Genomic DNA, 9,352 nt, shown 5'->3' with positions numbered 1-9,352 from the left:
GAAAAATGAGTCTTGTGCCTTGGTATTAAATGCCAATGCAAAACCCAGGAAGTGCTCCCGACAGAAATATTGAATAGAGAAAGTGCCCTTGTGTCTGTTGCTTTCTCGCAAAAGTCTGCAGCCACAGCAGTAGGCAGGGTCCTGGGCAGCTTGGATCAGATAGGGTACTGAGAGTATGTGTTCATTGGGAGCCTTTGCCCTCTAGTAGGCACTTAGCAGGCACCTGGGAATTGGTTTGTCCACAAGCTTTTAGGCTCTGTTGTGAGAGGAAATCTGGGCGTGGTGGTGAAAGCTTGTAGTTCAGCACCAAGGCCTGGCTATTAAGAATTCAAGCTCAGCCTGGGTTACTTATATGATCTTGTCTCAAAAAAGAAAAGAGAAGGACTTCTTTGACCCCTGCTGACAGATGAGAGCCTGGCAGTTTGACCAAGGGAGAATCTGGTACAGCTGGAGCCTTCAGTTTGCTAGTCTTTACTTTTCAGGTGTTCGGGGTGGGTCCTAACATGTCGAAGGAAATGGGAGCATTGAAAGCATATCTGAAGGCTAGAGTGAGAATTTTGGTTCTCGACATTCAAGGAGGTCTGTGAAACCTTTAGGTTGTGTTTAGGAGTTTTGTTGTTTGAGTTTGGGGGCTTTCCCTGGGTGGAGCTCAGGCTGGTGCCCAGGTCTTGCTCATGTTGAGCACACTCCCTGTGGAGCTACACTCTTAGTCCTAAGGAGAGGCTTCCATGAGCCAGCTTCTCCCAGGATTTCAAAAGGATCTTGCAGGAATGATAGATTCCAATGTTAAGGTACAATTTTAGTTTTTCAACAGGCTCTACTGTAGCTTGTGCTCGCCTCAGAGCACGCAGTTTGCTGAGGACGACCTTGAAATCCCAATCCTCCTTCTTCCACCTTCCGGGTGCTAGCTTACAGACTTCTGTTACCACACTCCTAGTTTATTTCTTTGCATCCTAACGCATATTTTAATAAACAGAGATGCTTTGCAATGGCATTCGTTCTGCAGATTGAGAAAGGTGAGTCGGACAGGAAGGAGATGCTGTTGGCACTGGGAAGGAGAGCCATCTGTCTTGACAGCTCCTCATTTTATTCTGAGGCTTCCTATCCAAACCCACTCGAGAAGATAATATAGATTCCTATTGAGTGTGTGTGCGCGTGCGGAATGAGAGAGCAAGTGCACTTGAGCTTACACGCCTGGTATACGTGTGGAGGTCAGAGAATCTTTATGGGGATTCTGGGATTAAATCGATTGACAGGTTTTCAGTCTCCCTTAAATTCTTGTCTTGAATTCTCAGGAGTTTATTAAATCTAAATACAAACACTTTTTATTTTTCCTTATTTATTTTGAGACATGAGGCCTTTCTACATTGCCCAGAATGGTACTGAACTCCTGGCTCAAGTGGTCCTTTGACCTCTGCCTCCCAGGCACGTGAGATTACAGTTATGTGACATCATATCTGGCTATTGAATATGATCAGTCTTTACTAATTAGCACCTTAAAAGGGGATTGGGTCTTATGTTGGCAAATAACTTTGATCGTAGCACTCTGAAGATCTCTCAATTCCAGGCCAGCCTGTTTGAGTTCTAGGACAACCAAGGACTATTCTGGACAGTCCAAGTACAGATAAACCCTGTCTTGAAAAACAACAAAAGTGTTGGGTAGGGGGGTTGGAAAGAAATAATCCAAAATTTCACCAATTGTGGAGGGGCCAGAGATATGGCTCTGGTAAAGTGCTTGTCATGACAGCATATGGGGACTTGAATTTTGTTCTGAAGCATCTGCAAAAAACCTGGGTGTTGCCAGGTGGTGGCGGCTCACCCCTTTAATCACAGCACTCGGGAGGCAGAACTCTGTGAGTTCGAGGCCAGCTTGGTCTAAGAGTAAGTTCCAGAACAAGCTCCAAAGCTACAGGGAAACCCTATCTAGAAAAACCAAACAAACAACAAAAAAGCTGGGTGTTAGGACTAGAGAGATGGCTCAGCGGTTAAGAGCACTGACTGCTCTTTCAGAGGATCCAGGTTCATTTCCCAGTACCCACATGGCAGCTCACAGCTGTCTGTAACTCCAAGATCTGACATCCTTACACAGATATGCATGCAGGCAAAACACAAATGCTCATAAAATAAAAATAAACAAAAAACCTGGGTGTTCTGGCCCATGCCTGTAATCCCAGAGCTGGGTCTCCTAAGGCTTGCTGGTCAGTGAGCTGTAGGTTCAGTGAGAGGGCCTGTCTCAGACACTAGTGTGCTCAGTAGCCTGTGGTGAAATCTTGTTTGTATTCTAACAATGCTTGCTTGAAAGATCAGAGGGCAGAGCTAGTTACTAGTTAGCCGTAGAGATGCACCAGTAACCTTCAGGTGTGGGTGCTGGGAATTGAACCTGGGTCCTCAAAGAGTAGTAAGTGCTCTTACCTGCTGCCCTTCTCCAGCTGGACCTTTCGAGTTTTGATGTAACAATTGTCTTGAGAGTAGTTGGACTGAGTGGTGCACACCTGTATGCAGTCAAGAGGTTGAGGCAGGAAGATGCCTTGGCCAACATTGTGAAAAATCTGGTTTTGTTTTGGGACAGGGTCTCTCTACATTGATATTCCCGACTGTCCTGGAATTCACTATGTAGACTAGGCTGGTCTTGAACTCATAGAGGTCTGCCTGCGTCTGTCTCTTGTTGCCCAGTGCTGGGCTTAAAGGTCTGTACCACCATGCCTGGCAAAACACTTTCTTCTTCTTCTTCTTCTTCTTCTTCTTCTTCTTCTTCTTCTTCTTCTTCTTCTTCTTCTTCTTCTTCTTCTTCTTCTTCTTGTTATTATTATTATTATTATTATGGCTTTTCAAGAAAGGGTTTCTCCATGTAGCTCTGGCTGTTCTGGAATTTACTTTGTAGGCTGGTGTTGAACTCAGAAATCCGTCTGTGTCTCCCAAAGACTGGGGTTTAAAGGCATTCCCCACCCGCTGTCTGGCAAAATCCTGGAGTAACAGATGGTTGAGTCATCCTGTGGGTGCTGGAAATTGAACCCAAGTCTTTTGGAATAGCAACCAGTATTCTTAGCCACTGAGCCACTTCTCTAACCCCATGTCAAATATGTTTACAAATACAGGTATCTTGGTTCTTAATGAACAAAATTTTCATGTTTGTGCATTTATTTAAGTAATTTTTTTCCTAGGGGTACTTGATATATTTTGTTTCTTTAAATTGAGAAGGTTTTCTTTGTGTTTTGTTTCATGAGACAGGGTTTTACTATGTGGCCCTGGCTGGCCTGGAGCTCACAAAGGTCATCTGATCTCTTCCCCTTCCAAATGCAGAAGTTAAAGCAGGGCCTGGATAACAAAAATTTGTTGTTATTTGGAGATAGTCTCACCTGATTAACCAGGGTTGGCCTGGAACTTGCTATTTTCCTGCTTCATTCTCCTGAGGGCTTAGATTACAGGTATGCAGCGCCATACCTGGCCTAAACTGAGAAGTTTATTTCATGGAATACCTATTTTTTTTTAAGATTTTATTTTTAATTTTGTGTGTGTGTACATACATATACACGGACAGTACAGTTGGTGTCCACAGGGACCAGATGCTGCTGCTGGATCCGCTGGAATTGTAGTTGCAGGTATCTGTGAGCTGCCCCACTCCTAGTTGCTAGAAATAAAACTCAGGTCCTCTGCAAGAACAGTATGTGTTCTTAGCCCCTGACACTATTTTTCAGTTTTTTAATTATTATTATTATTATTATTTTTGAGATAGAGATGGATTCTGTAATCCAGGCTATCCTAAATCCTACTTTATAGCTCAGGTTGGCCTTAAATTCAGAGATTCTTTGCCTCAGCCTCTAGAGGTTTGGATTATAAAATGTAAACCACCAAGTGAGGCTCTTTAATTTTTGTTTTTTGTTTTTGGGTTTTTAGTTGTTGTTGTTGTTTTTGTTTTTTGAGACAGGGCTTCGATGTGGTTTTAGAGCCTGTCCTGGAACTAGCTCTTGTAGACCAGGCTGGCCTTGAACTCACAGATATCCACCTACCTCTGCCTCCTGAGTGCACAGTATCTTTTATAATGTGTCGTTTTTGTTTTTGTTGTTGTATATTTCTGAGATAGGGTCTCTCGTAGTTCAGGCTGGCCTCAAACTTGCTTTTATAGCCTGGGCTGCCTAGGACACTTCTGTCTCAGCCTCAGGCACTTCTGACAAGCAGGAAAAGTTCATTTTTGTTTGCAGTGCTACTTCACTTTCTTTGTCATTTCCACACTCACAATAACCTTATGTGGTTTATTTTGTAAAAGCAATCACTGCTTTCAGTATGGCTTTCTAAACCACACAGGCTTTCTTACTCCAATAAACTTGATTGGTTTTCCTGCCTTGAGGTGGCTACTTCTTTAGGGATTACTTGTATCTAAAAGCTGTTTCATTTCTGTAAATAAGCGAGGTCCTGAGAGGTGAGTGACATCACTGGGGTTGTAGAACTCTAGCCAGTTTTATTGCTACATTCTGTGGTTTCCTGTGGTGCTGGTGCTGTCAGAATTTGTTTAACTTCAGTTCTCTTTGGGCTCCAAAGGGATTTGGTGATAGAACTGTTTACTAAGGCTTCAATGTTATTCTGTGTGTATGTATGTGTATGACTGTACTTGTGTATCAGGTGTGTATGGATTTGGAGGCCGGAGGGCAGTTTCTGGTGTCATTGTTTGCTAGTCATTTTATTTTTTGAGACAAGGTCTTATTGAACATGACACTTACTGTTTCTGCTAGACTGGCCAGTGAGCACACAGGATATGCCTTTTCTGTCTCTCTCCATCTGCAGTGCTGGGATTACAGGCAGGGACTGCTACACCCAGTTTTTATGTTGAACTTCTAATTCTCCTCTCTCCATGCCCTGAGTTCTGGGGTTACAGGTGTGTACCACCACTCCCAGGTTTTTGGAGAAGTTGGAGATGAACTAGGTCTTGTCATCCAGTTCAGTCTAGTCTCCAATTTAAGACTCCCCTGCTTCAGCCTCGGTCATAGGCAGCCATAACCACTCATGGCTTTATTGACGTTCTCTATTAGGTTGGCGAATCTTCTCAGCAGGTCTCAAGAATAGTGGGACCTTCCAGGGAGGGAACTGCACAGGTGCCACTCTGCTGCATTATGAGACAGGAGGAGAGCCTGTGTACGTCAAAGGACTAGAAAAGAGGTTTTTCTGGCAGAGTGGTGGTGGCGCATGCCTTTAATCTCATCGCTTGGGAGGCAGAGGCAAGTGGATCTCTGTGAGTTTGAAGCCAAGCCTGGTCTACATAGCTAGTTCCAGGACAGCCTCCAAAGCTGCACAAAGAAACCCTGTCTCGATAAACCAAAAAAGGAAAAGAGGTATTCTGTCTGTTTGGTAAATTTAGGCTGAAGCAACATTGTTGTTCAAGAAAGTTTAGAAGGGACCTTTGGAGGCCACTCAATCTCTGATGCCTCCATAGGAAATCAGGTTTCTAGTATGTGACTTGCCCAAATTCAGGTGGGTAGTTTGTGTTAATGGTAGGGTTTGGACTCAACTCTGCTTCACAATTTGGGGGAAATGATGCGACTATTTCATTTATAAAGTGAAAATGATAATACTTTACTTTGAATTGGGCCACAGTAATTGTTATTGCAATGATGGCCAGAATCTCGAGAACACATCACAGTACAGTATGGCCACTGTTTTCATTCAGTGCCATCTATTGAATAGTCTAAAATATTGTGTAATGTTATTTATTTTTCTTTTCTGTTTGCTTAGGATTGTGTTTTCTTTTTTTTTAAATTTTTATTATTTGTTTTATGTGTATGAGTGTTTTGCCTGGATGTATATATGTGTATCATGTGTGTGAAATGTCAGAGGAGGCCAGAAAAGGGTCTCAGATCCTCTGGAATTGGAGTTACAGGTGGTTGTGAGTCACCATGTGCGTGCTGGGAATTGAACCTGGGTCCTCTGGAAGAGCAGCCAGTACTGAGGGTGTTTAAAACTTTATAGAAGTGGAAGAAGGAAATGGCAGTGGTGACACACACATGACCACTTAATCAATAGTCACCAGGCCTATCCCTATTGATTTATATAATTTTGGGGAAAAAAATCAATTTATTTCTTCTTGTCTCATTCCAATTTAGATATGATTATAGAAAATTGTGTCTTCTCTGGTTTGTGTCTGGTTAAATGTCAGTGTTACCAGGAAGAAATTCCTTACATACATTGTGGAAATAAAAGTACTAAAGGGCTGGGGATGTAACTGATGTATGCCCTGCATGCATGAGGCCTGGTTTTACCAGTGCCCTACCTACCCCATAAAAAGTTTAAAAATAAGCTGGGCATGGTAGCACATGCCTTTAGTCCCAGCACTTGGGAGGCAGAGGCAAGCAGATCTCTGCAAATTTGAGGCCAGTCTGGTCTACAAAGTGGGTTCCAGGACAACCAGGGTTATATAGAGAAGCCCTGTCTTAGAAAAAAACCAAACAAATTTAAAAATAAATATGTCAATTCAGAATTTTTTTTTTCAAGACAAGGTTTCTCTGTGGATTTGGAGTCCATCCTGGCACTCGCTCTGTAGTGAGTGCCTGCCTCTTCCTCCCAAGTGCTGAGATTAAAGGCGTGCACCACCACTGCCTGGGTTTCAACTCAGAATTTTTTATATAATGAACATTTGTGGTTTTATTTTCTTTTATCAACAACAATAAACCAAAAATCAAACAAATGGGGTTGAGAGCTGCCTTTGCTGAAGACCAGAGTTGGGTTACCAGCACCTGTGTCAGATGGCACCAAACCACCTATAGCTCCTGCTCCAGGGGATCTGACACCTTTGCCCTCTGTTGGCACCAGCAGTTATGTGCACAAACCTACCCACAGATACAAATGCATACACATAATTAAAGACCCTATCTCAAAAACTAAATCCAAACAAAAAGCTCCCAAATATCTATCCCTCAAATTAACCATCTTTTCAGGAAGCAATGTGAATTGTCTAGTTTATATTTGTCTTAAAATAAGGATAGAATGAAAAATACTTAAAAGTGAAGGTTCTCCTCTAGTTGATTTCTTTGTTTTGAGACAGGTTATACAGTCTCATGAAGCCCAAGGTGACCTGGAAATTCTCTTCCTCTTGCCTCCATCACCAAATGATAATATCGTAGGTGTGGTCCACTGCACCTGGTTTTCTACTAGGTGTTCTTAACTGCTGCTGTAATGCACTACTACAGACCTGACGGACCCCAGACTGCTTCAGAACCATTATTACATAGTTGACAGCAAAGGGGCTGGGAGATGACAAAGTCAGTACAGTGCTGACCACTCAAAAATGTGTACCCAAGTTCAGTGTCCAGCACTTGATGGAAAAGCCAGGTATGACTTTAACCTCCATATATATGCAGACTTACCCTCATACAGGAATACACACACACACACACACACACACACACACACACACACACACAATCAAACTCTTCATCATTATACAAAAAAGAAGGGTTGGACTAGGAAATACTAGACTTTCTATGCCACTGAAACATTCAGAATTTAAATTGTATACTCCATAATTGCATGTTGAAACTTTGTATAAACTCTACAACTTTGCAATGAGTTAGTGTAACAATGTGGTCTCTTAGACACAATGTTTAAAATGTCTGCCATTGATGCAGTGTTCTACTTTGTTATCCTTTCCTTTTGGCAGTTTGGAATGAGAAGACTCTGATTGAACCTTGACACACTCATTGTTGATCAGGGTCAAGTCACTCATCCAGTGACTCTTTTCCTGTATCTCTGTAAAAGTGGAGAGAGACTGTTGTCTGGTTTGCTTTATGAGAATATGACAGAGTTATAAAGATTAGATACTAGTAGCTATTGTAAGAGTACTCTTTCGCCTCTTGGATATATGCTTAACTACTGAAATTGTAGTCAGAATTCAAGCTTAGTAGGAGAAAGGTTATTGCTATTGCATAGTTTAGAGTAATACTTTGATACCAAGAAGTGGAGAATTAAAAATGAATCTAGCAGGTTCTTTGTATATTATGGTCACTGTTTTTTGTTTGTTTGTTTTTGTTTTGTTTTTTAGATTGGGCTGACCTGAATCTCACTATGTAGCCAAGCTTCTAGCAATCTCCCTTAGCTTCAGGCCTCACCTGCAATGTCTGTGTGTGTGTGTGTGTGTGTGTGTGCGCACGCTTGAACATAACATATATGCTACAGAAACCCTTTCCAACTGGGCTTAGTTACATCCCCAGTCCAGTGTCTGTGTATTAAAGAAATCTAGTCACGGTTCTGAAGGTTAGGGAGTATAGACTTAGTCACAAAAATAAGATGTGTGACAACTTGCCAATGGGTGTATAAGAGTTTTTCTTGCTCTGAACATTTTAATTGGCAATGAGGGAAATACACTCTCTAAGATGATTTTTCTGACTTGCCTGCCAGCTTCCATATAACTGCATGGAGACTTCTTATTAAGTATGAAAGTTCAGTGATAGCTTGGGCTTGTTATTAGCTAGTGCTTAAAACTTAACCTATTTCTATTCATCTACCTGTTGCCACATGACTTATGGGTTTTGCCTTTTTTCTTGCATGTCTGTTCCCTCTTGGCCACTGGTGACTTTATCTTCTTCCCAGCATCCTGTGTGCCTGAAAATCCTGCCTAACTATTGGCCATTCAGCTTTTTATTAACCCAATAAGAATGATACATCTTCACAGTATACTAAAAGATTATTTCACATTTTTCCCTTTTGTCTAAATAAAAAGGAAAGGATTTAACTCTAGCACAGTAAAGCTATATATAATAAGAACAATTATCAGGTAAGAATTACATTCACAATGTTTAGTTCATTTGTATTTGGCAATTTTGAAGAAAATATTTTTTACTATCTTGATGAGTTCAAATCTCTATACCTAATTTACCTTCTATCATAACTAAGGAAAACTGTAATTATGACTGTCTAGCTTCAACTCCATCAAAGACCCAAGGAGAATAAAATGGTACTTGAATAAGCAAGAAGTGTAGAGCAAGCAACTTCAAAACTAAAAGAAACCACAGAGACAGCTGGCCGCCTGGAAAGTCACCCAAGGATTCTCTGCAGTGTTGGGGCATCCATATTCAGCCTACAGGCCTAGAATATATGACTGGCTTTTCTGTGAAGCACGAATTTTTGGAGGATTGTCTTATGCTGTCTTGGCTAAGTTCAGTAGTCAACTTTTCTTTTGTCTTGCTGGTCCAGTTTGAACAGCAAACTATCAGCAGCAGTTGAGGCAAGGGCAGTGTCTTCCCCAAATGGCTAGCTTTTGCCTTTAAGAAAGCAAACTCTATATGGAGGTTCTTTAATGGCCATCATGCTATTTTGAGGTAAATTGGTGTTGCCAGGAACAGATGTGTTTCACTGACATGAAAAGCAT

At 41.6% G+C, this 9,352-nt stretch overlaps 1 protein-coding gene across 8 annotated transcripts in view; it reads left to right on the top strand.

The window, feature by feature from the left end:
• Cpeb3 (cytoplasmic polyadenylation element binding protein 3) overlaps positions 1–9,352 on the top strand; it is a 184,680-nt gene that overhangs the window by 35,042 nt on the left and 140,286 nt on the right. The window lies entirely within an intron of this gene.

Source organism: Microtus pennsylvanicus, chromosome 5 (genome assembly GCF_037038515.1).
Source record: "Microtus pennsylvanicus isolate mMicPen1 chromosome 5, mMicPen1.hap1, whole genome shotgun sequence".
Classification (NCBI taxonomy): Eukaryota; Metazoa; Chordata; class Mammalia; order Rodentia; family Cricetidae; genus Microtus; species Microtus pennsylvanicus.
This window is presented reverse-complemented; position numbering and strand designations above follow the sequence as displayed.